The 27,732-nt window shown below is 38.2% G+C and overlaps 1 protein-coding gene across 1 annotated transcript in view; it reads right to left on the bottom strand.

Annotated features, from left to right (window-relative positions):
* The window catches only part of LOC137429562 (aquaporin-3-like), a 119,245-nt gene that overhangs the window by 89,288 nt on the left and 2,225 nt on the right, over positions 1–27,732 (bottom strand). The window lies entirely within an intron of this gene.

Here is a 27,732-nt window from a genome sequence, read left to right as displayed (position 1 = left end):
GAGATGTTTTTAATTTCGTGTTTTGTGGCTGAGGTGTTTTTAATTTCGTGTTTCGTGGCTGTGAGGTGTTTTTAATTACGTGTTTCATGGCTGTGAGGTGTTTTTAATTACATGTTTCGTGGCTGTGAGATGTTTTTAATTACGTGTTTCGTGGCTGTGAGATGTTTTTAATTACGTGGCTGTGACGTGTTTTCAATTTTGTGTTTCGTGGCTGTGAGGTGTTTTTAATTTCGTGTTTCGTGGCTGAGATGTTTTTAATTTCGTGGCTGTGAGGTGTTTTCAATTTTGTGGCAGTGAGGTGTTTTTAATTACGTGTTTCGTGGCTGTGAGGTGTTTTTAATTTCGTGTTTCGTGGTTGTGAGATGTTTTTAATTTCGTGTTTTGTGGCTGAGGTGTTTTTAATTTCGTGTTTCGTGGCTGTGAGGTGTTTTTAATTACGTGTTTCATGGCTGTGAGGTGTTTTTAATTTCGTGTTTCGTGGTTGTGAGGTGTTTTTAATTTCGTGTTTTGTGGCTGTGATGTGTTTTTAATTTCGTGTTTCGTGGCTGTGAGGTGTTTTTAATTACGTGTTTCATGGCTGTGAGGTGTTTTTAATTACATGTTTCGTGGCTGTGAGGTGTTTTTAATTTCGTGTTTCGTGGCTGAGAGGTTTTTAATTACGTGTTTCGTGGCTGTGAGATGTTTTTAATTACGTGTTTCGTGGCTGTGAGGTGTTTTTAATTACATGTTTCGTGGCTGTGAGGTGTTTTTAATTACACGTTTCGTGGCTGTGAGAGGTTTTTAATTACGTGTTTCGTGGCTGTGAGGTGTTTTTAATTTCGTGTTTCGTGGCTGAGATGTTTTTAATTTAGTGTTTTGTGGCTGTGAGGTGTTTTTAATTACGTGTTTCGTGGCTGTGAGGTGTTTTTAATATCATGTTTCGTGGATGTGAGGTGTTTTTAAGTTCGTGTTTCTTGGGTGTGAGGTGTTTTTAATTTCGTGTTTCGTGGTTGTGAGGTGTTTTTAATTACGTGTTTCATGGCTGTGAGGTGTTTTTAATTTCGTGTTTCTTGGGTGTGAGGTGTTTTTAATTTCGTGTTTCGTGGCTGTGAGGTGTTTTTAATTTCGTGTTTCGTGGTTGTGAGGTGTTTTTAATTACGTGTTTCATGGCTGTGAGGTGTTTTTAATTTCGTGTTTCTTGGGTGTGAGGTGTTTTTAATTTCGTGTTTCGTGGCTGTGAGGTGTTTTTAACTTCGTGTTTCGTGGTTGTGAGGTGTTTTTAATTACGTGTTTCATGGCTGTGAGGTGTTTTTAATTTCGTGTTTCTTGGGTGTGAGGTGTTTTTAATTTCGTGTTTCGTGGTTGTGAGGTGTTTTTAATTACGTGTTTCATGGCTGTGAGGTGTTTTTAATATCATGTTTCGTGGCTGTGAGGTGTTTTTAATTTCGTGTTTCTTGGGTGTGAGGTGTTTTTAATTTCGTGTTTCGTGGTTGTGAGGTGTTTTTAATTACGTGTTTCATGGCTGTGAGGTGTTTTTAATTACGTGTTTCGTGGGTGTGAGGTGTTTTTAATTTCGTGGCTGTGATGTGTTTTTACTTTAGTGTTTTGTGGCTGTGATGTGTTTTTAATTTAGTGTTTTGTGGCTGTGAGGTGTTTTTACTTTAGTGTTTTGTGGCTGTGAGGTGTTTTTAATTACGTGTTTCGTGGGTGTGAGGTGTTTTTAATTACGTGTTTCGTGGGTGTGAGGTGTTTTCAATTTCGTGGCTGTGATGTGTTTTTACTTTAGTGTTTTGTGGCTGTGAGGTGTTTTTAATTTCGTGGCTGTGATGTGTTTTTACTTTAGTGTTTTGTGGCTGTGATGTGTTTTTAATTTCGTGGCTGTGATGTGTTTTTACTTTAGTGTTTTGTGGCTGTGAGGTGTTTTTAATTTCGTGGCTGTGATGTGTTTTTACTTTAGTGTTTTGTGGCTGTGATGTGTTTTTAATTTAGTGTTTTGTGGCTGTGATGTGTTTTTACTTTAGTGTTTTGTGGCTGTGAGGTGTTTTTAATTACGTGTTTCGTGGGTGTGAGGTGTTTTTAATTACGTGTTTCGTGGGTGTGAGGTGTTTTCAATTTCGTGGCTGTGATGTGTTTTTACTTTAGGGTTTTGTGGCTGTGAGGTGTTTTTAATTACATGTTTCGTGGCTGTGAGGTGTTTTTAATTACGTGTTTCGTGGCTGTGAGATGTTTTTAATTACGTGTTTCGTGGCTGTGAGATGTTTTTAATTACGTGTTTCGTGGCTGTGAGGTGTTTTTAATTTCGTGTTTCGTGGCTGTGAGATGTTTTTAATTGCGTGTTTCGTGGCTGTGAGATGTTTTTAATTACGTGGCTGTGAGGTGTTTTCAATTTTGTGTTTCGTGGCTGTGAGGTGTTTTTAATTACGTGTTTCGTGGCTGAGATGTTTTTAATTACGTGTTTCGTGGCTGTGAGATGTTTTTAATTACGTGTTTCGTGGCTGTGAGGTGTTTTTAATTTCGTGTTTCGTGGCTGTGAGATGTTTTTAATTACGTGTTTCGTGGCTGTGAGGTGTTTTTAATTTCGTGTTTCGTGGGTGTGAGGTGTTTTCAATTTCGTGGCTGTGATGTGTTTTTACTTTAGGGTTTTGTGGCTGTGAGGTGTTTTTAATTACATGTTTCGTGGCTGTGAGGTGTTTTTAATTACGTGTTTCGTGGCTGTGAGATGTTTTTAATTACGTGTTTCGTGGCTGTGAGGTGTTTTTAATTTCGTGTTTCGTGGCTGTGAGATGTTTTTAATTGCGTGTTTCGTGGCTGTGAGATGTTTTTAATTACGTGGCTGTGAGGTGTTTTCAATTTTGTGTTTCGTGGCTGTGAGGTGTTTTTAATTACGTGTTTCGTGGCTGAGATGTTTTTAATTACGTGTTTCGTGGCTGTGAGATGTTTTTAATTACGTGTTTCGTGGCTGTGAGGTGTTTTTAATTTCGTGTTTCGTGGCTGTGAGATGTTTTTAATTTCGTGTTTCGTGGCTGTGAGGTGTTTTTAATTTCGTGTTTCGTGGCTGTGAGATGTTTTTAATTACGTGTTTCGTGGCTGTGAGATGTTTTTAATTACGTGTTTCGTGGCTGTGAGGTGTTTTTAATTACGTGTTTCGTGGCTGTGAGATGTTTTTAATTACGTGTTTCGTGGCTGTGAGGTGTTTTTAATTTCGTGTTTCGTGGCTGTGAGATGTTTTTAATTACGTGTTTCGTGGCTGTGAGGTGTTTTTAATTTCGTGTTTCGTGGCTGTGAGATGTTTTTAATTTCGTGTTTCGTGGCTGTGAGATGTTTTTAATTTCGTGGCTGTGAGGTGTTTTTAATTTTGTGGCAGTGAGGTGTTTTTAATTACGTGTTTCGTGGCTGTGAGGTGTTTTTAATTTCGTGTTTTGTGGTTGTGAGATGTTTTTAATTTCGTGTTTCGTGGCTGTGAGGTGTTTTTAATTTCGTGTTTCGTGGTTGTGAGATGTTTTTAATTTCGTGTTTCGTGGCTGTGAGGTGTTTTTAATTTCGTGTTTCGTGGTTGTGAGGTGTTTTTAATTTCGTGTTTTGTGGCTGTGAGGTGTTTTTAATTTCGTGTTTCGTGGCTGTGAGGTGTTTTTAATTACGTGTTTCATGGCTGTGAGGTGTTTTTAATTACATGTTTCGTGGCTGTGAGGTGTTTTTAATTACATGTTTCGTGGCTGTGAGGTGTTTTTAATTTCGTGTTTTGTGGCTGTGATGTGTTTTTAATTTCGTGTTTCGTGGCTGTGAGGTGTTTTTAATTACGTGTTTCATGGCTGTGAGGTGTTTTTAATTACGTGTTTCATGGCTGTGAGGTGTTTTTAATTACGTGTTTCATGGCTGTGAGGTGTTTTTAATTACATGTTTCGTGGCTGTGAGGTGTTTTTAATTTCGTGTTTTGTGGCTGTGAGGTGTTTTTAATTTCGTGTTTCGTGGCTGTGAGGTGTTTTTAATTACGTGTTTCATGGCTGTGAGGTGTTTTTAATTTCGTGTTTCGTGGCTGAGAGGTTTTTAATTACATGTTTCGTGGCTGTGAGGTGTTTTTAATTACGTGTTTCGTGGCTGTGAGGTGTTTTTAATTTCGTGTTTCGTGGTTGTGAGGTGTTTTTAATTTCGTGTTTTGTGGCTGTGAGGTGTTTTTAATTTCGTGTTTCGTGGCTGTGAGGTGTTTTTAATTACGTGTTTCGTGGCTGAGAGGTTTTTAATTACGTGTTTCGTGGCTGTGAGATGTTTTTAATTACGTGTTTCGTGGCTGTGAGGTGTTTTTAATTACGTGTTTCGTGGCTGTGAGGTGTTTTTAATTACGTGTTTCGTGGCTGAGAGGTTTTTAATTACGTGTTTCGTGGCTGTGAGATGTTTTTAATTACGTGTTTCGTGGCTGTGAGGTGTTTTTAATTACGTGTTTCGTGGCTGTGAGGTGTTTTTAATTACGTGTTTCGTGGCTGTGAGGTGTTTTTAATTACGTGTTTCGTGGCTGTGAGAGGTTTTTAATTACGTGTTTCGTGGCTGTGAGAGGTTTTTAATTACGTGTTTCGTGGCTGAGAGGTTTTTAGTTACGTGTTTCGTGGCTGAGAGGTTTTTAATTACGTGTTTCGTGGCTGAGAGGTTTTTAATTACGTGTTTCGTGGCTGTGAGGTGTTTTTAATATCATGTTTCGTGGATGTGAGGTGTTTTTAAGTTCGTGTTTCGTGGCTGTGAGGTGTTTTTAATTTCGTGTTTCTTGGGTGTGAGGTGTTTTTAATTTCGTGTTTCGTGGTTGTGAGGTGTTTTTAATTACGTGTTTCATGGCTGTGAGGTGTTTTTAATTACATGTTTCGTGGGTGTGAGGTGTTTTTAAGTTTGTGGTTGTGAGGTGTTTTTAATTACGTGTTTCATGGCTGTGAGGTGTTTTTAATTACGTGTTTCGTGGCTGTGAGATGTTTTTAATTACATGTTTCATGGCTGTGAGGTGTTTTTAATTACGTGTTTCGTGGCTGTGAGATGTTTTTAATTACGTGTTTCGTGGGTGTGAGGTGTTTTTAATTTCGTGGCTGTGATGTGTTTTTACTTTAGTGTTTTGTGGCTGTGATGTGTTTTTAATTTAGTGTTTTGTGGCTGTGAGGTGTTTTTAATTACGTGTTTCGTGGGTGTGAGGTGTTTTTAATTACGTGTTTCGTGGGTGTGAGGTGTTTTCAATTTCGTGGCTGTGATGTGTTTTTACTTTAGTGTTTTGTGGCTGTGATGTGTTTTTAATTTAGTGTTTTGTGGCTGTGAGGTGTTTTTAATTACGTGTTACGTGGCTGTGAGGTGTTTTTAATTACATGTTTCGTGGGTGTGAGGTGTTTTTAATTACATGTTTCGTGGGTGTGAGGTGTTTTTATTTCGTGTTTTATGGCTGTGAGGTGTTTTCAATTTTGTGTTTTGTGGCTGTGAGGTGTTTTTAAATTCGTATCTGTGAGGTGTTTTCAATTTCTTGGCTGTGAGGTGTTTTCAATTTTGTGGCTGTGAGGTCTTTTTATTATGTGTTTTATGGCTGTGAGGTGTTTTTATTACGTGTTTTATGGCTGTGAGGTGTTTTTAAATTCGTGGCTGTGAGGTGTTTTCAATTTTGTGGCTGTGAGGTGTTTTTAATTTCTTGGCTGTGAGGTGTTTTCAATTTTGTGGCTGTGAGGTGTTTTTAATTTCTTGGCTGTGATGTGTTTTTAATTTCTTGGCTGTGATGTGTTTTTAATTTCTTGGCTGTGATGTGTTTTTAATTTCTTGGCTGTGATGTGTTTTTAATTTCTTGGCTGTGAGGTGTTTTTAATTTCTTGGCTGTGATGTGTTTTTAATTTCTTGGCTGTGATGTGTTTTTAATTTCTTGGCTGTGATGTGTTTTTAATTTCTTGGCTGTGATGTGTTTTTAATTTCTTGGCTGTGATGTGTTTTTAATTTCTTGGCTGTGATGTGTTTTTAATTTCTTGGCTGTGAGGTGTTTTTAATTTCGTGGCTGTGAGGTGTTTTTAATTTCTTGGCTGTGAGGTGTTTTTAATTTCTTGGCTGTGAGGTGTTTTTAATTTCTTGGCTGTGATGTGTTTTTAATTTCTTGGCTGTGATGTGTTTTTAATTTCTTGGCTGTGAGGTGTTTTTAATTTCTTGGCTGTGATGTGTTTTTAATTTCTTGGCTGTGATGTGTTTTTAATTTAGTGTTTTGTGGCTGTGAGGTGTTTTTAATTACGTGTTACGTGGCTGTGAGGTGTTTTTAATTACATGTTTCGTGGCTGTGAGGTGTTTTTAATTACATGTTTCGTGGCTGTGATGTGTTTTTAATTTCTTGGCTGTGATGTGTTTTTAATTTCTTGGCTGTGATGTGTTTTTAATTTCTTGGCTGTGATGTGTTTTTAATTTCTTGGCTGTGATGTGTTTTTAATTTCTTGGCTGTGATGTGTTTTTAATTTCTTGGCTGTGAGGTGTTTTTAATTTCGTGGCTGTGAGGTGTTTTTAATTTCTTGGCTGTGAGGTGTTTTTAATTTCTTGGCTGTGAGGTGTTTTTAATTTCTTGGCTGTGATGTGTTTTTAATTTCTTGGCTGTGATGTGTTTTTAATTTCTTGGCTGTGATGTGTTTTTAATTTCTTGGCTGTGAGGTGTTTTTAATTTCTTGGCTGTGATGTGTTTTTAATTTCTTGGCTGTGATGTGTTTTTAATTTAGTGTTTTGTGGCTGTGAGGTGTTTTTAATTACGTGTTACGTGGCTGTGAGGTGTTTTTAATTACATGTTTCGTGGGTGTGAGGTGTTTTTATTTCGTGTTTTATGGCTGTGAGGTGTTTTCAATTTTGTGTTTTGTGGCTGTGAGGTGTTTTTAAATTCGTATCTGTGAGGTGTTTTCAATTTCGTATCTGTGAGGTGTTTTCAATTTCTTGGCTGTGAGGTGTTTTCAATTTTGTGGCTGTGAGGTCTTTTTATTACGTGTTTTATGGCTGTGAGGTGTTTTTATTACGTGTTTTATGGCTGTGAGGTGTTTTTAAATTCGTGGCTGTGAGGTGTTTTCAATTTTGTGGCTGTGAGGTGTTTTCAATTTCGTGGCTGTGAGGTGTTTTCAATTTTGTGGCTGTGAGGTGTTTTTAATTTCTTGGCTGTGAGGTGTTTTCAATTTTGTGGCTGTGAGGTGTTTTTATTACGTGTTTTATGGCTGTGAGGTGTTTTTATTACGTGTTTTATGGCTGTGAGGTGTTTTTAATTACGTGTTTCATGGCTGTGAGGTGTTTTTAATTACATGTTTCGTGGGTGTGAGGTGTTTTCAATTTCGTGGCTGTGAGGTGTTTTTATTTCGTGTTTTATGGCTGTGAGGTGTTTTCAATTTTGTGTTTTGTGGCTGTGAGGTGTTTTTAAATTCGTGGCTGTGAGGTGTTTTCAATTTCGTGGCTGTGAGGTGTTTTTAATTTCTTGGCTGTGAGGTGTTTTCAATTTTGTGGCTGTGAGGTGTTTTTATTACGTGTTTTATGGCTGTGAGGTGTTTTTATTACGTGTTTTATGGCTGTGAGGTGTTTTCAATTTTGTGGCTGTGAGGTGTTTTTATTACGTGTTTTATGGCTGTGAGGTGTTTTTATTACGTGTTTTATGGCTGTGAGGTGTTTTCAATTTTGTGGCTGTGAGGTGTTTTTATTTCGTGTTTTATGGCTGTGAGGTGTTTTTATTTCGTGTTTTATGGCTGTGAGGTGTTTTCAATTTTGTGTTTTGTGGCTGTGAGGTGTTTTTAAATTCGTGGCTGTGAGGTGTTTTCAATTTCGTGGCTGTGAGGTGTTTTTAATTTCTTGGCTGTGAGGTGTTTTCAATTTTGTGGCTGTGAGGTGTTTTTATTACGTGTTTTATGGCTGTGAGGTGTTTTTATTACGTGTTTTATGGCTGTGAGGTGTTTTCAATTTTGTGGCTGTGAGGTGTTTTTATTACGTGTTTTATGGCTGTGAGGTGTTTTTATTACGTGTTTCGTGGCTGTGAGGTGTTTTTAATTTTGTGTTTCGTGGCTGTGAGGTGTTTTTAATTACGTGTTTCGTGGCTGTGAGGTGTTTTTAATTACATGTTTCGTGGCTGTGAGGTGTTTTTAATTACGTGTTTCGTGGCTGTGAGATGTTTTTAATTACGTGTTTCGTGGCTGTGAGGTGTTTTTAATTTCGTGTTTCGTGGCTGTGAGATGTTTTTAATTACGTGTTTCGTGGCTGTGAGGTGTTTTTAATTACGTGGCTGTGAGGTGTTTTCAATTTTGTGTTTCGTGGCTGTGAGATGTTTTTAATTACGTGTTTCGTGGCTGTGAGGTGTTTTTAATTACGTGGCTGTGAGGTGTTTTCAATTTTGTGTTTCGTGGCTGTGAGGTGTTTTTAATTACGTGTTTCGTGGCTGTGAGGTGTTTTTAATTACGTGTTTCGTGGCTGTGAGATGTTTTTAATTACGTGTTTCGTGGCTGTGAGAGGTTTTTAATTACGTGTTTCGTGGCTGTGAGATGTTTTTAATTACGTGTTTCGTGGCTGTGAGGTGTTTTTAATTTTGTGTTTCGTGGCTGTGAGATGTTTTTAATTACGTGTTTCGTGGCTGTGAGATGTTTTCAATTTTGTGTTTTGTGGCTGTGAGGTGTTTTTAATTTTGTGTTTCGTGGCTGTGAGATGTTTTTAATTACGTGTTTCGTGGCTGTGAGGTGTTTTCAATTTTGTGTTTCGTGGCTGTGAGATGTTTTTAATTACGTGTTTCGTGGCTGTGAGATGTTTTCAATTTTGTGTTTTGTGGCTGTGAGGTGTTTTTAATTTCGTGTTTCGTGGCTGTGAGGTGTTTTTAATTTCGTGTTTCGTGGCTGTGAGATGTTTTTAATTACGTGTTTCGTGGCTGTGAGATGTTTTTAATTACATGTTTCGTGGCTGTGAGGTGTTTTTAATTACGTGTTTCGTGGCTGTGAGATGTTTTTAATTACGTGTTTCGTGGCTGTGAGGTGTTTTTAATTTCGTGTTTCGTGGCTGTGAGATGTTTTTAATTACGTGTTTCGTGGCTGTGAGATGTTTTTAATTACGTGGCTGTGACGTGTTTTCAATTTTGTGTTTCGTGGCTGTGAGGTGTTTTTAATTTCGTGTTTCGTGGCTGTGAGGTGTTTTTAATTTCGTGTTTCGTGGCTGTGAGGTGTTTTTAATTTCGTGTTTCGTGGCTGAGATGTTTTTAATTTCGTGGCTGTGAGGTGTTTTCAATTTTGTGGCAGTGAGGTGTTTTTAATTACGTGTTTCGTGGCTGTGAGGTGTTTTTAATTTTGTGTTTCGTGGTTGTGAGATGTTTTTAATTTCGTGTTTCGTGGCTGTGAGGTGTTTTTAATTTCGTGTTTCGTGGTTGTGAGATGTTTTTAATTTCGTGTTTCGTGGTTGTGAGGTGTTTTTAATTTCGTGTTTTGTGGCTGTGAGGTGTTTTTAATTACGTGTTTCATGGCTGTGAGGTGTTTTTAATTACATGTTTCGTGGCTGTGAGGTGTTTTTAATTTCGTGTTTCGTGGTTGTGAGGTGTTTTTAATTTCGTGTTTTGTGGCTGTGAGGTGTTTTTAATTTCGTGTTTCGTGGCTGTGAGGTGTTTTTAATTACGTGATTCATGTCTGTGAGGTGTTTTTAATTACATGTTTCGTGGCTGTGAGGTGTTTTTAATTTCGTGTTTCGTGGCTGAGAGGTTTTTAATTACGTGTTTCGTGGCTGTGAGATGTTTTTAATTACGTGTTTCGTGGCTGTGAGGTGTTTTTAATTACGTGTTTCGTGGCTGTGAGGTGTTTTTAATTACGTGTTTCGTGGCTGTGAGAGGTTTTTAATTACGTGTTTCGTGGCTGTGAGGTGTTTTTAATTTCGTGTTTCGTGGCTGTGAGATGTTTTTAATTTCGTGTTTCGTGGCTGTGAGGTGTTTTTAATTACGTGTTTCGTGGCTGTGAGAGGTTTTTAATTACGTGTTTCGTGGCTGTGAGGTGTTTTTAATTTCGTGTTTCGTGGCTGTGAGAGGTTTTTAATTACGTGTTTCGTGGCTGTGAGGTGTTTTTAATTACATGTTTCGTGGCTGTGAGGTGTTTTTAATTACATGTTTCGTGGCTGTGAGGTGTTTTTAATTACGTGTTTCGTGGCTGTGAGAGGTTTTTAATTACGTGTTTCGTGGCTGTGAGGTGTTTTTAATTTCGTGTTTCGTGGCTGTGAGGTGTTTTTAATTACGTGTTTCGTGGCTGTGAGGTGTTTTTAATTTCGTGTTTCGTGGCTGTGAGGTGTTTTTAATTACATGTTTCGTGGCTGTGAGGTGTTTTTAATTACGTGTTTCGTGGCTGTGAGAGGTTTTTAATTACGTGTTTCGTGGCTGTGAGGTGTTTTTAATTTCGTGTTTCGTGGCTGTGAGAGGTTTTTAATTACGTGTTTCGTGGCTGTGAGGTGTTTTTAATATCATGTTTCGTGGATGTGAGGTGTTTTTAAGTTCGTGTTTCTTGGGTGTGAGGTGTTTTTAATTTCGTGTTTCGTGGTTGTGAGGTGTTTTTAATTACGTGTTTCATGGCTGTGAGGTGTTTTTAATTTCGTGTTTCTTGGGTGTGAGGTGTTTTTAATTTCGTGTTTCGTGGTTGTGAGGTGTTTTTAATTACGTGTTTCATGGCTGTGAGGTGTTTTTAATTTCGTGTTTCGTGGCTGTGAGGTGTTTTTAATTTCGTGTTTCGTGGCTGTGAGGTGTTTTTAATATCATGTTTCGTGGCTGTGAGGTGTTTTTAATTTCGTGTTTCTTGGGTGTGAGGTGTTTTTAATTTCGTGTTTCGTGGTTGTGAGGTGTTTTTAATTACGTGTTTCATGGCTGTGAGGTGTTTTTAATTACATGTTTCGTGGGTGTGAGGTGTTTTTAATTTCGTGGTTGTGAGGTGTTTTTAATTACGTGTTTCATGGCTGTGAGGTGTTTTTAATTACGTGTTTCGTGGGTGTGAGGTGTTTTTAATTTCGTGGCTGTGATGTGTTTTTACTTTAGTGTTTTGTGGCTGTGATGTGTTTTTAATTTAGTGTTTTGTGGCTGTGAGGTGTTTTTAATTACGTGTTTCGTGGGTGTGAGGTGTTTTTAATTACGTGTTTCGTGGGTGTGAGGTGTTTTTAATTACGTGTTTCGTGGGTGTGAGGTGTTTTCAATTTCGTGGCTGTGATGTGTTTTTACTTTAGTGTTTTGTGGCTGTGATGTGTTTTTAATTTAGTGTTTTGTGGCTGTGAGGTGTTTTTAATTACGTGTTACGTGGCTGTGAGGTGTTTTTAATTACATGTTTCGTGGGTGTGAGGTGTTTTTAATTACATGTTTCGTGGGTGTGAGGCGTTTTCAATTTCGTGGCTGTGAGGTGTTTTTATTTCGTGTTTTATGGCTGTGAGGTGTTTTCAATTTTGTGTTTTGTGGCTGTGAGGTGTTTTTAAATTCGTATCTGTGAGGTGTTTTCAATTTCGTGGCTGTGAGGTGTTTTCAATTTCGTGGCTGTGAGGTGTTTTTAATTTCTTGGCTGTGAGGTGTTTTCAATTTTGTGGCTGTGAGGTGTTTTTATTACGTGTTTTATGGCTGTGAGGTGTTTTTATTACGTGTTTTATGGCTGTGAGGTGTTTTTAAATTCGTGGCTGTGAGGTGTTTTCAATTTTGTGGCTGTGAGGTGTTTTCAATTTCGTGGCTGTGAGGTGTTTTCAATTTTGTGGCTGTGAGGTGTTTTTAATTTCTTGGCTGTGAGGTGTTTTCAATTTTGTTGCTGTGAGGTGTTTTTATTACGTGTTTTATGGCTGTGAGGTGTTTTTAATTACGTGTTTCATGGCTGTGAGGTGTTTTCAATTTCGTGGCTGTGAGGTGTTTTTATTTCGTGTTTTATGGCTGTGAGGTGTTTTCAATTTTGTGGCTGTGAGGTGTTTTTAATTTCTTGGCTGTGAGGTGTTTTCAATTTTGTGTTTTGTGGCTGTGAGGTGTTTTTAAATTCGTGGCTGTGAGGTGTTTTCAATTTCGTGGCTGTGAGGTGTTTTTAATTTCTTGGCTGTGAGGTGTTTTCAATTTTGTGGCTGTGAGGTGTTTTTATTACGTGTTTTATGGCTGTGAGGTGTTTTTATTACGTGTTTTATGGCTGTGAGGTGTTTTCAATTTTGTGGCTGTGAGGTGTTTTTATTACGTGTTTTATGGCTGTGAGGTGTTTTTATTACGTGTTTTATGGCTGTGAGGTGTTTTTAATTTCTTGGCTGTGAGGTGTTTTCAATTTTGTGGCTGTGAGGTGTTTTTATTACGTGTTTTATGGCTGTGAGGTGTTTTTATTACGTGTTTTATGGCTGTGAGGTGTTTTTATTACGTGTTTTATGGCTGTGAGGTGTTTTTAATTTCGTGTTTCGTGGCTGTGAGGTGTTTTTAATTACGTGTTTCGTGGCTGTGAGGTGTTTTTAATTACATGTTTCGTGGCTGTGAGGTGTTTTTAATTACGTGTTTCGTGGCTGTGAGATGTTTTTAATTACGTGTTTCGTGGCTGTGAGGTGTTTTTAATTTCGTGTTTCGTGGCTGTGAGATGTTTTTAATTACGTGTTTCGTGGCTGTGAGATGTTTTTAATTACGTGTTTCGTGGCTGTGAGGTGTTTTTAATTTCGTGTTTCGTGGCTGTGAGATGTTTTTAATTACGTGTTTCGTGGCTGTGAGGTGTTTTTAATTACGTGGCTGTGAGGTGTTTTCAATTTTGTGTTTCGTGGCTGTGAGATGTTTTTAATTACGTGTTTCGTGGCTGTGAGGTGTTTTTAATTACGTGGCTGTGAGGTGTTTTCAATTTTGTGTTTCGTGGCTGTGAGGTGTTTTTAATTACGTGTTTCGTGGCTGTGAGATGTTTTTAATTACGTGTTTCGTGGCTGTGAGATGTTTTTAATTACGTGTTTCGTGGCTGTGAGAGGTTTTTAATTACGTGTTTCGTGGCTGTGAGATGTTTTTAATTACGTGTTTCGTGGCTGTGAGGTGTTTTTAATTACGTGGCTGTGAGGTGTTTTCAATTTTGTGTTTCGTGGCTGTGAGATGTTTTTAATTACGTGTTTCATGGCTGTGAGGTGTTTTTAATTACGTGGCTGTGAGGTGTTTTCAATTTTGTGTTTCGTGGCTGTGAGGTGTTTTTAATTACGTGTTTCGTGGCTGTGAGATGTTTTTAATTACGTGTTTCGTGGCTGTGAGATGTTTTTAATTACGTGTTTCGTGGCTGTGAGAGGTTTTTAATTTCGTGTTTCGTGGCTGTGAGATGTTTTTAATTACGTGTTTCGTGGCTGTGAGGTGTTTTTAATTACGTGTTTCGTGGCTGTGAGATGTTTTTAATTACGTGTTTCGTGGCTGTGAGAGGTTTTTAATTACGTGTTTCGTGGCTGTGAGATGTTTTTAATTACGTGGCTGTGAGATGTTTTTAATTACGTGTTTCGTGGCTGTGAGAGGTTTTTAATTACGTGTTTCGTGGCTGTGAGATGTTTTTAATTACGTGGCTGTGAGGTGTTTTCAATTTTGTGTTTTGTGGCTGTGAGGTGTTTTTAATTACGTGGCTGTGAGATGTTTTTAATTACGTGTTTCGTGGCTGTGAGAGGTTTTTAATTACGTGTTTCGTGGCTGTGAGATGTTTTTAATTACGTGTTTCGTGGCTGTGAGATGTTTTTAATTACGTGGCTGTGAGATGTTTTTAATTACGTGTTTCGTGGCTGTGAGAGGTTTTTAATTACGTGTTTCGTGGCTGTGAGATGTTTTTAATTACGTGGCTGTGAGGTGTTTTCAATTTTGTGTTTCGTGGCTGTGAGATGTTTTTAATTACGTGTTTCGTGGCTGTGAGATGTTTTCAATTTTGTGTTTTGTGGCTGTGAGGTGTTTTTAATTTCGTGTTTCGTGGCTGTGAGGTGTTTTCAATTTTGTGTTTCGTGGCTGTGAGATGTTTTTAATTACGTAGCTGTGAGGTGTTTTTAATTACGTGTTTCGTGGCTGTGAGAGGTTTTTAATTACGTGTTTCGTGGCTGTGAGATGTTTTTAATTACGTGGCTGTGAGGTGTTTTCAATTTTGTGTTTCGTGGCTGTGAGATGTTTTTAATTACGTGTTTCGTGGCTGTGAGATGTTTTCAATTTTGTGTTTTGTGGCTGTGAGAGGTTTTTAATTACGTGTTTCGTGGCTGTGAGATGTTTTTAATTACGTGGCTGTGAGGTGTTTTCAATTTTGTGTTTCGTGGCTGTGAGATGTTTTTAATTACGTGTTTCGTGGCTGTGAGAGGTTTTTAATTACGTGTTTCGTGGCTGTGAGATGTTTTTAATTACGTGGCTGTGAGGTGTTTTCAATTTTGTGTTTCGTGGCTGTGAGATGTTTTTAATTACGTGTTTCGTGGCTGTGAGATGTTTTCAATTTTGTGTTTTGTGGCTGTGAGGTGTTTTCAATTTTGTGTTTCGTGGTTGTGAGGTGTTTTCAATTACGTGTTTCGTGGCTGTGAGAGGTTTTTAATTACGTGTTTCGTGGCTGTGAGGTGTTTTCAATTACGTGTTTCGTGGCTGTGAGATGTTTTCAATTACGTGTTTCGTGGCTGTGAGATGTTTTCAATTACGTGTTTCGTGGCTGTGAGAGGTTTTTAATTACGTGTTTCGTGGCTGTGAGGTGTTTTCAATTTTGTGTTTCGTGGCTGTGAGGTGTTTTCAATTACGTGTTTCGTGGCTGTGAGATGTTTTTAATTACGTGTTTCGTGGCTGTGAGGTGTTTTCAATTTTGTGTTTCGTGGCTGTGAGATGTTTTTAATTACGTGTTTCGTGGCTGTGAGATGTTTTCAATTTTGTGTTTTGTGGCTGTGAGGTGTTTTTAATTTCGTGTTTCGTGGCTGTGGGGTGTTTTTAATTTCGTGTTTCGTGGCTGTGAGATGTTTTTAATTTCGTGTTTCGTGGCTGTGAGGTGTTTTTAATTTCGTGTTTCGTGGTTGTGAGATGTTTTTAATTTCGTGTTTCGTGGCTGTGAGGTGTTTTTAATTTCGTGTTTCGTGGTTGTGAGGTGTTTTTAATTTCGTGTTTCGTGGTTGTGAGGTGTTTTCAATTTTGTGTTTCGTGGCTGTGAGGTGTTTTTAATTTCGTGTTTCGTGGCTGTGAGGTGTTTTTAATTTCGTGTTTCGTGGCTGTGAGATGTTTTTAATTTCGTGTTTCGTGGCTGTGAGGTGTTTTTAATTTCGTGTTTCGTGGTTGTGAGGTGTTTTTAATTTCGTGTTTTGTGGCTGTGAGGTGTTTTTAATTTCGTGTTTCGTGGCTGTGAGGTGTTTTTAATTATGTGTTTCATGGCTGTGAGGTGTTTTTAATTACATGTTTCGTGGCTGTGAGGTGTTTTTAATTTCGTGTTTCGTGGCTGAGAGGTTTTTAATTACGTGTTTCATGGCTGTGAGATGTTTTTAATTACGTGTTTCGTGGCTGTGAGGTGTTTTTAATTACGTGTTTCGTGGCTGTGAGGTGTTTTTAATTACGTGTTTCGTGGCTGTGAGAGGTTTTTAATTACGTGTTTCGTGGCTGAGAGGTTTTTAATTACGTGTTTCGTGGCTGTGAGGTGTTTTTAATTACGTGGCTGTGAGGTGTTTTCAATTTTGTGTTTCGTGGCTGTGAGATGTTTTTAATTACGTGTTTCATGGCTGTGAGGTGTTTTTAATTACGTGGCTGTGAGGTGTTTTCAATTTTGTGTTTCGTGGCTGTGAGGTGTTTTTAATTACGTGTTTCGTGGCTGTGAGATGTTTTTAATTACGTGTTTCGTGGCTGTGAGATGTTTTTAATTACGTGTTTCGTGGCTGTGAGAGGTTTTTAATTTCGTGTTTCGTGGCTGTGAGATGTTTTTAATTACGTGTTTCGTGGCTGTGAGGTGTTTTTAATTACGTGTTTCGTGGCTGTGAGATGTTTTTAATTACGTGTTTCGTGGCTGTGAGAGGTTTTTAATTACGTGTTTCGTGGCTGTGAGATGTTTTTAATTACGTGGCTGTGAGATGTTTTTAATTACGTGTTTCGTGGCTGTGAGAGGTTTTTAATTACGTGTTTCGTGGCTGTGAGATGTTTTTAATTACGTGGCTGTGAGGTGTTTTCAATTTTGTGTTTTGTGGCTGTGAGGTGTTTTTAATTACGTGGCTGTGAGATGTTTTTAATTACGTGTTTCGTGGCTGTGAGAGGTTTTTAATTACGTGTTTCGTGGCTGTGAGATGTTTTTAATTACGTGTTTCGTGGCTGTGAGATGTTTTTAATTACGTGGCTGTGAGATGTTTTTAATTACGTGTTTCGTGGCTGTGAGAGGTTTTTAATTACGTGTTTCGTGGCTGTGAGATGTTTTTAATTACGTGGCTGTGAGGTGTTTTCAATTTTGTGTTTCGTGGCTGTGAGATGTTTTTAATTACGTGTTTCGTGGCTGTGAGATGTTTTCAATTTTGTGTTTTGTGGCTGTGAGAGGTTTTTAATTACGTGTTTCGTGGCTGTGAGATGTTTTTAATTACGTGGCTGTGAGGTGTTTTCAATTTTGTGTTTCGTGGCTGTGAGATGTTTTTAATTACGTGTTTCGTGGCTGTGAGAGGTTTTTAATTACGTGTTTCGTGGCTGTGAGATGTTTTTAATTACGTGGCTGTGAGGTGTTTTCAATTTTGTGTTTCGTGGCTGTGAGATGTTTTTAATTACGTGTTTCGTGGCTGTGAGATGTTTTCAATTTTGTGTTTTGTGGCTGTGAGGTGTTTTCAATTTTGTGTTTCGTGGTTGTGAGGTGTTTTCAATTACGTGTTTCGTGGCTGTGAGAGGTTTTTAATTACGTGTTTCGTGGCTGTGAGGTGTTTTCAATTACGTGTTTCGTGGCTGTGAGATGTTTTCAATTACGTGTTTCGTGGCTGTGAGATGTTTTCAATTACGTGTTTCGTGGCTGTGAGAGGTTTTTAATTACGTGTTTCGTGGCTGTGAGGTGTTTTCAATTTTGTGTTTCGTGGCTGTGAGGTGTTTTCAATTACGTGTTTCGTGGCTGTGAGATGTTTTTAATTACGTGTTTCGTGGCTGTGAGGTGTTTTCAATTTTGTGTTTCGTGGCTGTGAGATGTTTTTAATTACGTGTTTCGTGGCTGTGAGATGTTTTCAATTTTGTGTTTTGTGGCTGTGAGGTGTTTTTAATTTCGTGTTTCGTGGCTGTGGGGTGTTTTTAATTTCGTGTTTCGTGGCTGTGAGATGTTTTTAATTTCGTGTTTCGTGGCTGTGAGGTGTTTTTAATTTCGTGTTTCGTGGTTGTGAGATGTTTTTAATTTCGTGTTTCGTGGCTGTGAGGTGTTTTTAATTTCGTGTTTCGTGGTTGTGAGGTGTTTTTAATTTCGTGTTTCGTGGTTGTGAGGTGTTTTCAATTTTGTGTTTCGTGGCTGTGAGGTGTTTTTAATTTCGTGTTTCGTGGCTGTGAGGTGTTTTTAATTTCGTGTTTCGTGGCTGTGAGATGTTTTTAATTTCGTGTTTCGTGGCTGTGAGGTGTTTTTAATTTCGTGTTTCGTGGTTGTGAGGTGTTTTTAATTTCGTGTTTTGTGGCTGTGAGGTGTTTTTAATTTCGTGTTTCGTGGCTGTGAGGTGTTTTTAATTATGTGTTTCATGGCTGTGAGGTGTTTTTAATTACATGTTTCGTGGCTGTGAGGTGTTTTTAATTTCGTGTTTCGTGGCTGAGAGGTTTTTAATTACGTGTTTCATGGCTGTGAGATGTTTTTAATTACGTGTTTCGTGGCTGTGAGGTGTTTTTAATTACGTGTTTCGTGGCTGTGAGGTGTTTTTAATTACGTGTTTCGTGGCTGTGAGAGGTTTTTAATTACGTGTTTCGTGGCTGAGAGGTTTTTAATTACGTGTTTCGTGGCTGAGAGGTTTTTAATTACGTGTTTCGTGGCTGTGAGATGTTTTTAATTTAGTGTTTTGTGGCTGTGCGGTGTTTTAATTACGTGTTTCGTGGCTGTGAGGTGTTTTTAATATCATGTTTCGTGGATGTGAGGTGTTTTTAAGTTCGTGTTTCGTGGCTGTGAGGTGTTTTTAATTTCGTGTTTCTTGGGTGTGAGGTGTTTTTAATTTCGTGTTTCGTGGTTGTGAGGTGTTTTTAATTACGTGTTTCATGGCTGTGAGGTGTTTTTAATTACATGTTTCGTGGGTGTGAGGTGTTTTTAATTTCGTGGTTGTGAGGTGTTTTTAATTACGTGTTTCGTGGCTGTGAGAGGTTTTTAATTGCGTGTTTCGTGGCTGTGAGGTGTTTTCAATTTTGTGTTTCGTGGCTGTGAGATGTTTTTAATTACGTGTTTCGTGGCTGTGAGATGTTTTCAATTTTGTGTTTTGTGGCTGTGAGGTGTTTTCAATTTTGTGTTTCGTGGTTGTGAGGTGTTTTTAATTTCGTGTTTCGTGGTTGTGAGGTGTTTTCAATTTTGTGTTTCGTGGCTGTGAGGTGTTTTTAATTTCGTGTTTCGTGGCTGTGAGGTGTTTTTAATTTCGTGTTTCCTGGCTGTGAGATGTTTTTAATTTCGTGGCTGTGAGGTGTTTTCAATTTTGTGGCAGTGAGGTGTTTTTAATTACGTGTTTCGTGGCTGTGAGGTGTTTTTAATTTCGTGTTTCGTGGTTGTGAGGTGTTTTTAATTTCGTGTTTTGTGGCTGTGAGGTGTTTTTAATTTCGTGTTTCGTGGCTGTGAGGTGTTTTTAATTACGTGTTTCATGGCTGTGAGGTGTTTTTAATTACATGTTTCGTGGCTGTGAGGTGTTTTTAATTTCGTGTTTCGTGGCTGAGAGGTTTTTAATTACGTGTTTCATGGCTGTGAGATGTTTTTAATTACGTGTTTCGTGGCTGTGAGGTGTTTTTAATTACGTGTTTCGTGGCTGTGAGGTGTTTTTAATTACGTGTTTCGTGGCTGTGAGAGGTTTTTAATTACGTGTTTCGTGGCTGAGAGGTTTTTAATTACGTGTTTCGTGGCTGAGAGGTTTTTAATTACGTGTTTCGTGGCTGTGAGATGTTTTTAATTTAGTGTTTTGTGGCTGTGCGGTGTTTTAATTACGTGTTTCGTGGCTGTGAGGTGTTTTTAATATCATGTTTCGTGGATGTGAGGTGTTTTTAAGTTCGTGTTTCGTGGCTGTGAGGTGTTTTTAATTTCGTGTTTCTTGGGTGTGAGGTGTTTTTAATTTCGTGTTTCGTGGTTGTGAGGTGTTTTTAATTACGTGTTTCATGGCTGTGAGGTGTTTTTAATTACATGTTTCGTGGGTGTGAGGTGTTTTTAATTTCGTGGTTGTGAGGTGTTTTTAATTACGTGTTTCGTGGCTGTGAGAGGTTTTTAATTGCGTGTTTCGTGGCTGTGAGGTGTTTTCAATTTTGTGTTTCGTGGCTGTGAGATGTTTTTAATTACGTGTTTCGTGGCTGTGAGATGTTTTCAATTTTGTGTTTTGTGGCTGTGAGGTGTTTTCAATTTTGTGTTTCGTGGTTGTGAGGTGTTTTTAATTTCGTGTTTCGTGGTTGTGAGGTGTTTTCAATTTTGTGTTTCGTGGCTGTGAGGTGTTTTTAATTTCGTGTTTCGTGGCTGTGAGGTGTTTTTAATTTCGTGTTTCCTGGCTGTGAGATGTTTTTAATTTCGTGGCTGTGAGGTGTTTTCAATTTTGTGGCAGTGAGGTGTTTTTAATTACGTGTTTCGTGGCTGTGAGGTGTTTTTAATTTCGTGTTTCGTGGTTGTGAGGTGTTTTTAATTTCGTGTTTTGTGGCTGTGAGGTGTTTTTAATTTCGTGTTTCGTGGCTGTGAGGTGTTTTTAATTACGTGTTTCATGGCTGTGAGGTGTTTTTAATTACATGTTTCGTGGCTGTGAGGTGTTTTTAATTTCGTGTTTCGTGGCTGAGAGGTTTTTAATTACGTGTTTCATGGCTGTGAGATGTTTTTAATTACGTGTTTCGTGGCTGTGAGGTGTTTTTAATTACGTGTTTCGTGGCTGTGAGGTGTTTTTAATTACGTGTTTCGTGGCTGTGAGAGGTTTTTAATTACGTGTTTCGTGGCTGAGAGGTTTTTAATTACGTGTTTCGTGGCTGAGAGGTTTTTAATTACGTGTTTTGTGGCTGTGAGATGTTTTTAATTTAGTGTTTTGTGGCTGTGAGGTGTTTTTAATTACGTGTTTCGTGGCTGTGAGGTGTTTTTAATATCATGTTTCGTGGATGTGAGGTGTTTTTAAGTTCGTGTTTCGTGGCTGTGAGGTGTTTTTAATTTCGTGTTTCTTGGGTGTGAGGTGTTTTTAATTTCGTGTTTCGTGGTTGTGAGGTGTTTTTAATTACGTGTTTCATGGCTGTGAGGTGTTTTTAATTACATGTTTCGTGGGTGTGAGGTGTTTTTAATTTCGTGGTTGTGAGGTGTTTTTAATTACGTGTTTCATGGCTGTGAGGTGTTTTTAATTACGTGTTTCGTGGGTGTGAGGTGTTTTTAATTACGTGTTTCGTGGCTGTGAGATGTTTTTAATTTCGTGTTTCGTGGTTGTGAGATGTTTTTAATTTCGTGTTTCGTGGCTGTGAGGTGTTTTTAATTTCGTGTTTCGTGGTTGTGAGGTGTTTTTAATTTCGTGTTTCGTGGTTGTGAGGTGTTTTTAATTTCGTGTTTCGTGGTTGTGAGGTGTTTTTAATTTTGTGTTTCGTGGCTGTGAGGTGTTTTTAATTTCGTGTTTCGTGGCTGTGAGGTGTTTTTAATTTCGTGTTTCGTGGTTGTGAGGTGTTTTTAATTTCGTGTTTCGTGGTTGTGAGGTGTTTTTAATTTCGTGTTTCGTGGTTGTGAGGTGTTTTTAATTTTGTGTTTCGTGGCTGTGAGGTGTTTTTAATTTCGTGTTTCGTGGCTGTGAGGTGTTTTTAATTACGTGTTTCGTGGATGTGAGGTGTTTTTAATTTCGTGTTTCGTGGATGTGAGGTGTTTTTAATTTCGTGTTTCGTGGATGTGAGGTGTTTTTAATTTTGTGTTTCGTGGCTGTGAGGTGTTTTTAATTTCGTGTTTCGTGGCTGTGAGGTGTTTTTAATTACGTGTTTCGTGGATGTGAGGTGTTTTTAATTTCGTGGCTGTGATGTGTTTTTACTTTAGTGTTTTGTGGCTGTGATGTGTTTTTACTTTAGTGTTTTGTGGCTGTGAGGTGTTTTTAATTACGTGTTACGTGGCTGTGAGGTGTTTTTAATTTCGTGTTTCGTGGCTGTGAGGTGTTTTTAATTACGTGTTTCGTGGCTGTGAGGTGTTTTTAATTACATGTTCCGTGGCTGTGAGGTGTTTTTAATTACGTGTTTCGTGGCTGTGAGATGTTTTTAATTACGTGTTTCGTGGCTGTGAGGTGTTTTTAATTTCGTGTTTCGTGGCTGTGAGATGTTTTTAATTACGTGTTTCGTGGCTGTGAGGTGTTTTTAATTACGTGGCTGTGAGGTGTTTTCAATTTTGTGTTTCGTGGCTGTGAGATGTTTTTAATTACGTGTTTCGTGGCTGTGAGGTGTTTTTAATTACGTGGCTGTGAGGTGTTTTTAATTTTGTGTTTCGTGGCTGTGAGGTGTTTTTAATTTCGTGTTTCGTGGCTGTGAGGTGTTTTTAATTTCGTGTTTCGTGGTTGTGAGGTGTTTTTAATTTCGTGTTTCGTGGGTGTGAGGTGTTTTTAATTTCGTGGTTGTGAGGTGTTTTTAATTACGTGTTTCGTGGCTGTGAGAGGTTTTTAATTACGTGTTTCGTGGCTGTGAGAGGTTTTTAATTACGTGTTTCGTGGCTGTGAGATGTTTTTAATTACGTGGCTGTGAGGTGTTTTCAATTTTGTGTTTCGTGGCTGTGAGATGTTTTTAATTACGTGTTTCGTGGCTGTGAGATGTTTTCAATTTTGTGTTTTGTGGCTGTGAGGTGTTTTTAATTTCGTGTTTCGTGGCTGTGAGGTGTTTTCAATTTTGTGTTTCGTGGCTGTGAGATGTTTTTAATTACGTAGCTGTGAGGTGTTTTTAATTACGTGTTTCGTGGCTGTGAGAGGTTTTTAATTACGTGTTTCGTGGCTGTGAGATGTTTTTAATTACGTGGCTGTGAGGTGTTTTCAATTTTGTGTTTCGTGGCTGTGAGATGTTTTTAATTACGTGTTTCGTGGCTGTGAGATGTTTTCAATTTTGTGTTTTGTGGCTGTGAGAGGTTTTTAATTACGTGTTTCGTGGCTGTGAGATGTTTTTAATTACGTGGCTGTGAGGTGTTTTCAATTTTGTGTTTCGTGGCTGTGAGATGTTTTTAATTACGTGTTTCGTGGCTGTGAGAGGTTTTTAATTACGTGTTTCGTGGCTGTGAGATGTTTTTAATTACGTGGCTGTGAGGTGTTTTCAATTTTGTGTTTCGTGGCTGTGAGATGTTTTTAATTACGTGTTTCGTGGCTGTGAGATGTTTTCAATTTTGTGTTTTGTGGCTGTGAGGTGTTTTCAATTTTGTGTTTCGTGGTTGTGAGGTGTTTTCAATTACGTGTTTCGTGGCTGTGAGAGGTTTTTAATTACGTGTTTCGTGGCTGTGAGGTGTTTTCAATTACGTGTTTCGTGGCTGTGAGATGTTTTCAATTACGTGTTTCGTGGCTGTGAGATGTTTTCAATTACGTGTTTCGTGGCTGTGAGAGGTTTTTAATTACGTGTTTCGTGGCTGTGAGGTGTTTTCAATTTTGTGTTTCGTGGCTGTGAGGTGTTTTCAATTACGTGTTTCGTGGCTGTGAGATGTTTTTAATTACGTGTTTCGTGGCTGTGAGGTGTTTTCAATTTTGTGTTTCGTGGCTGTGAGATGTTTTTAATTACGTGTTTCGTGGCTGTGAGATGTTTTCAATTTTGTGTTTTGTGGCTGTGAGGTGTTTTTAATTTCGTGTTTCGTGGCTGTGGGGTGTTTTTAATTTCGTGTTTCGTGGCTGTGAGATGTTTTTAATTTCGTGTTTCGTGGCTGTGAGGTGTTTTTAATTTCGTGTTTCGTGGTTGTGAGATGTTTTTAATTTCGTGTTTCGTGGCTGTGAGGTGTTTTTAATTTCGTGTTTCATGGTTGTGAGGTGTTTTTAATTTCGTGTTTCGTGGTTGTGAGGTGTTTTCAATTTTGTGTTTCGTGGCTGTGAGGTGTTTTTAATTTCGTGTTTCGTGGCTGTGAGGTGTTTTTAATTTCGTGTTTCGTGGCTGTGAGATGTTTTTAATTTCGTGTTTCGTGGCTGTGAGGTGTTTTTAATTTCGTGTTTCGTGGTTGTGAGGTGTTTTTAATTTCGTGTTTTGTGGCTGTGAGGTGTTTTTAATTTCGTGTTTCGTGGCTGTGAGGTGTTTTTAATTATGTGTTTCATGGCTGTGAGGTGTTTTTAATTACATGTTTCGTGGCTGTGAGGTGTTTTTAATTTCGTGTTTCGTGGCTGAGAGGTTTTTAATTACGTGTTTCATGGCTGTGAGATGTTTTTAATTACGTGTTTCGTGGCTGTGAGGTGTTTTTAATTACGTGTTTCGTGGCTGTGAGGTGTTTTTAATTACGTGTTTCGTGGCTGTGAGAGGTTTTTAATTACGTGTTTCGTGGCTGAGAGGTTTTTAATTACGTGTTTCGTGGCTGAGAGGTTTTTAATTACGTGTTTCGTGGCTGTGAGATGTTTTTAATTTAGTGTTTTGTGGCTGTGCGGTGTTTTAATTACGTGTTTCGTGGCTGTGAGGTGTTTTTAATATCATGTTTCGTGGATGTGAGGTGTTTTTAAGTTCGTGTTTCGTGGCTGTGAGGTGTTTTTAATTTCGTGTTTCTTGGGTGTGAGGTGTTTTTAATTTCGTGTTTCGTGGTTGTGAGGTGTTTTTAATTACGTGTTTCATGGCTGTGAGGTGTTTTTAATTACATGTTTCGTGGGTGTGAGGTGTTTTTAATTTCGTGGTTGTGAGGTGTTTTTAATTACGTGTTTCGTGGCTGTGAGAGGTTTTTAATTGCGTGTTTCGTGGCTGTGAGGTGTTTTCAATTTTGTGTTTCGTGGCTGTGAGATGTTTTTAATTACGTGTTTCGTGGCTGTGAGATGTTTTCAATTTTGTGTTTTGTGGCTGTGAGGTGTTTTCAATTTTGTGTTTCGTGGTTGTGAGGTGTTTTTAATTTCGTGTTTCGTGGTTGTGAGGTGTTTTCAATTTTGTGTTTCGTGGCTGTGAGGTGTTTTTAATTTCGTGTTTCGTGGCTGTGAGGTGTTTTTAATTTCGTGTTTCCTGGCTGTGAGATGTTTTTAATTTCGTGGCTGTGAGGTGTTTTCAATTTTGTGGCAGTGAGGTGTTTTTAATTACGTGTTTCGTGGCTGTGAGGTGTTTTTAATTTCGTGTTTCGTGGTTGTGAGGTGTTTTTAATTTCGTGTTTTGTGGCTGTGAGGTGTTTTTAATTTCGTGTTTCGTGGCTGTGAGGTGTTTTTAATTACGTGTTTCATGGCTGTGAGGTGTTTTTAATTACATGTTTCGTGGCTGTGAGGTGTTTTTAATTTCGTGTTTCGTGGCTGAGAGGTTTTTAATTACGTGTTTCATGGCTGTGAGATGTTTTTAATTACGTGTTTCGTGGCTGTGAGGTGTTTTTAATTACGTGTTTCGTGGCTGTGAGGTGTTTTTAATTACGTGTTTCGTGGCTGTGAGAGGTTTTTAATTACGTGTTTCGTGGCTGAGAGGTTTTTAATTACGTGTTTCGTGGCTGAGAGGTTTTTAATTACGTGTTTCGTGGCTGTGAGATGTTTTTAATTTAGTGTTTTGTGGCTGTGCGGTGTTTTAATTACGTGTTTCGTGGCTGTGAGGTGTTTTTAATATCATGTTTCGTGGATGTGAGGTGTTTTTAAGTTCGTGTTTCGTGGCTGTGAGGTGTTTTTAATTTCGTGTTTCTTGGGTGTGAGGTGTTTTTAATTTCGTGTTTCGTGGTTGTGAGGTGTTTTTAATTACGTGTTTCATGGCTGTGAGGTGTTTTTAATTACATGTTTCGTGGGTGTGAGGTGTTTTTAATTTCGTGGTTGTGAGGTGTTTTTAATTACGTGTTTCGTGGCTGTGAGAGGTTTTTAATTGCGTGTTTCGTGGCTGTGAGGTGTTTTCAATTTTGTGTTTCGTGGCTGTGAGATGTTTTTAATTACGTGTTTCGTGGCTGTGAGATGTTTTCAATTTTGTGTTTTGTGGCTGTGAGGTGTTTTCAATTTTGTGTTTCGTGGTTGTGAGGTGTTTTTAATTTCGTGTTTCGTGGTTGTGAGGTGTTTTCAATTTTGTGTTTCGTGGCTGTGAGGTGTTTTTAATTTCGTGTTTCGTGGCTGTGAGGTGTTTTTAATTTCGTGTTTCCTGGCTGTGAGATGTTTTTAATTTCGTGGCTGTGAGGTGTTTTCAATTTTGTGGCAGTGAGGTGTTTTTAATTACGTGTTTCGTGGCTGTGAGGTGTTTTTAATTTCGTGTTTCGTGGTTGTGAGGTGTTTTTAATTTCGTGTTTTGTGGCTGTGAGGTGTTTTTAATTTCGTGTTTCGTGGCTGTGAGGTGTTTTTAATTACGTGTTTCATGGCTGTGAGGTGTTTTTAATTACATGTTTCGTGGCTGTGAGGTGTTTTTAATTTCGTGTTTCGTGGCTGAGAGGTTTTTAATTACGTGTTTCATGGCTGTGAGATGTTTTTAATTACGTGTTTCGTGGCTGTGAGGTGTTTTTAATTACGTGTTTCGTGGCTGTGAGGTGTTTTTAATTACGTGTTTCGTGGCTGTGAGAGGTTTTTAATTACGTGTTTCGTGGCTGAGAGGTTTTTAATTACGTGTTTCGTGGCTGAGAGGTTTTTAATTACGTGTTTTGTGGCTGTGAGATGTTTTTAATTTAGTGTTTTGTGGCTGTGAGGTGTTTTTAATTACGTGTTTCGTGGCTGTGAGGTGTTTTTAATATCATGTTTCGTGGATGTGAGGTGTTTTTAAGTTCGTGTTTCGTGGCTGTGAGGTGTTTTTAATTTCGTGTTTCTTGGGTGTGAGGTGTTTTTAATTTCGTGTTTCGTGGTTGTGAGGTGTTTTTAATTACGTGTTTCATGGCTGTGAGGTGTTTTTAATTACATGTTTCGTGGGTGTGAGGTGTTTTTAATTTCGTGGTTGTGAGGTGTTTTTAATTACGTGTTTCATGGCTGTGAGGTGTTTTTAATTACGTGTTTCGTGGCTGTGAGATGTTTTTAATTTCGTGTTTCGTGGTTGTGAGATGTTTTTAATTTCGTGTTTCGTGGCTGTGAGGTGTTTTTAATTTCGTGTTTCGTGGTTGTGAGGTGTTTTTAATTTCGTGTTTCGTGGTTGTGAGGTGTTTTTAATTTCGTGTTTCGTGGTTGTGAGGTGTTTTTAATTTTGTGTTTCGTGGCTGTGAGGTGTTTTTAATTTCGTGTTTCGTGGCTGTGAGGTGTTTTTAATTTCGTGTTTCGTGGTTGTGAGGTGTTTTTAATTTCGTGTTTCGTGGTTGTGAGGTGTTTTTAATTTCGTGTTTCGTGGTTGTGAGGTGTTTTTAATTTTGTGTTTCGTGGCTGTGAGGTGTTTTTAATTTCGTGTTTCGTGGCTGTGAGGTGTTTTTAATTACGTGTTTCGTGGATGTGAGGTGTTTTTAATTTCGTGTTTCGTGGATGTGAGGTGTTTTTAATTTCGTGTTTCGTGGATGTGAGGTGTTTTTAATTTTGTGTTTCGTGGCTGTGAGGTGTTTTTAATTTCGTGTTTCGTGGCTGTGAGGTGTTTTTAATTACGTGTTTCGTGGATGTGAGGTGTTTTTAATTTCGTGGCTGTGATGTGTTTTTACTTTAGTGTTTTGTGGCTGTGATGTGTTTTTACTTTAGTGTTTTGTGGCTGTGAGGTGTTTTTAATTACGTGTTACGTGGCTGTGAGGTGTTTTTAATTACATGTTTCGTGGGTGTGAGGTGTTTTTAATTACATGTTTCGTGGGTGTGAGGTGTTTTTAATTTCGTGTTTCGTGGTTGTGAGGTGTTTTTAATTACATGTTTCGTGGGTGTGAGGTGTTTTTAATTACATGTTTCGTGGGTGTGAGGTGTTTTTAATTACATGTTTCGTGGGTGTGAGGTGTTTTTAATTACATGTTTCGTGGGTGTGAGGTGTTTTTATTTCGTGTTTTATGGCTGTGAGGTGTTTTCAATTTTGTGTTTTGTGGCTGTGAGGTGTTTTTAAATTCGTATCTGTGAGGTGTTTTCAATTTCGTGGCTGTGAGGTGTTTTCAATTTCGTGGCTGTGAGGTGTTTTTAATTTCTTGGCTGTGAGGTGTTTTCAATGTTGTGGCTGTGAGGTGTTTTTATTACGTGTTTTATGGCTGTGAGGTGTTTTAAATTACTTGGTGGTGAGGTGTCATCGTCCCAAACTTCCAGTCTGCACCTACCCCTCCCGTATGTATGTGCTGAGGGGTTCTTTCTTGATTTTTAATATGTTTTTTCAACCTAAATCTTCAACCTAAATTGCCTATAAAAATGTAATATCACAAACACTACAAATAAATTTGTGCAAAATAATTGTTTGTATTATGATTGGTGTAAATCATGACAACACAGCAACTCAGGTACAGTCATTATCCTCAGCTAAAATAAGCCCGTTCCTCAGTAACGACGCGTGGTGAGGTGAGCGCAACGAGCCGAGCCAAGCTAGTATATATATATATATATATATATATATATATATATATATATATATATATATATATATATATATATATCGTATTCTGCCTATACATATATATATATATATACTGAAACGCAAAAGAAACTAACCACCTTTGAAACCTTTAAATATCAACAATAACACTGCGTGTAGTAAATGTGTGAACTTATTTGTGGACAATAGTGTCC

The sequence above is a fragment of the Myxine glutinosa genome, chromosome 6 (genome assembly GCF_964187855.1).
Source record: "Myxine glutinosa chromosome 6, kmMyxGlut1.1, whole genome shotgun sequence".
Taxonomy (NCBI): Eukaryota; Metazoa; Chordata; class Myxini; order Myxiniformes; family Myxinidae; genus Myxine; species Myxine glutinosa.
The sequence above is the reverse complement of the archived record's forward strand: the minus strand, read 5'-3'. Positions and strand labels throughout refer to the sequence as shown.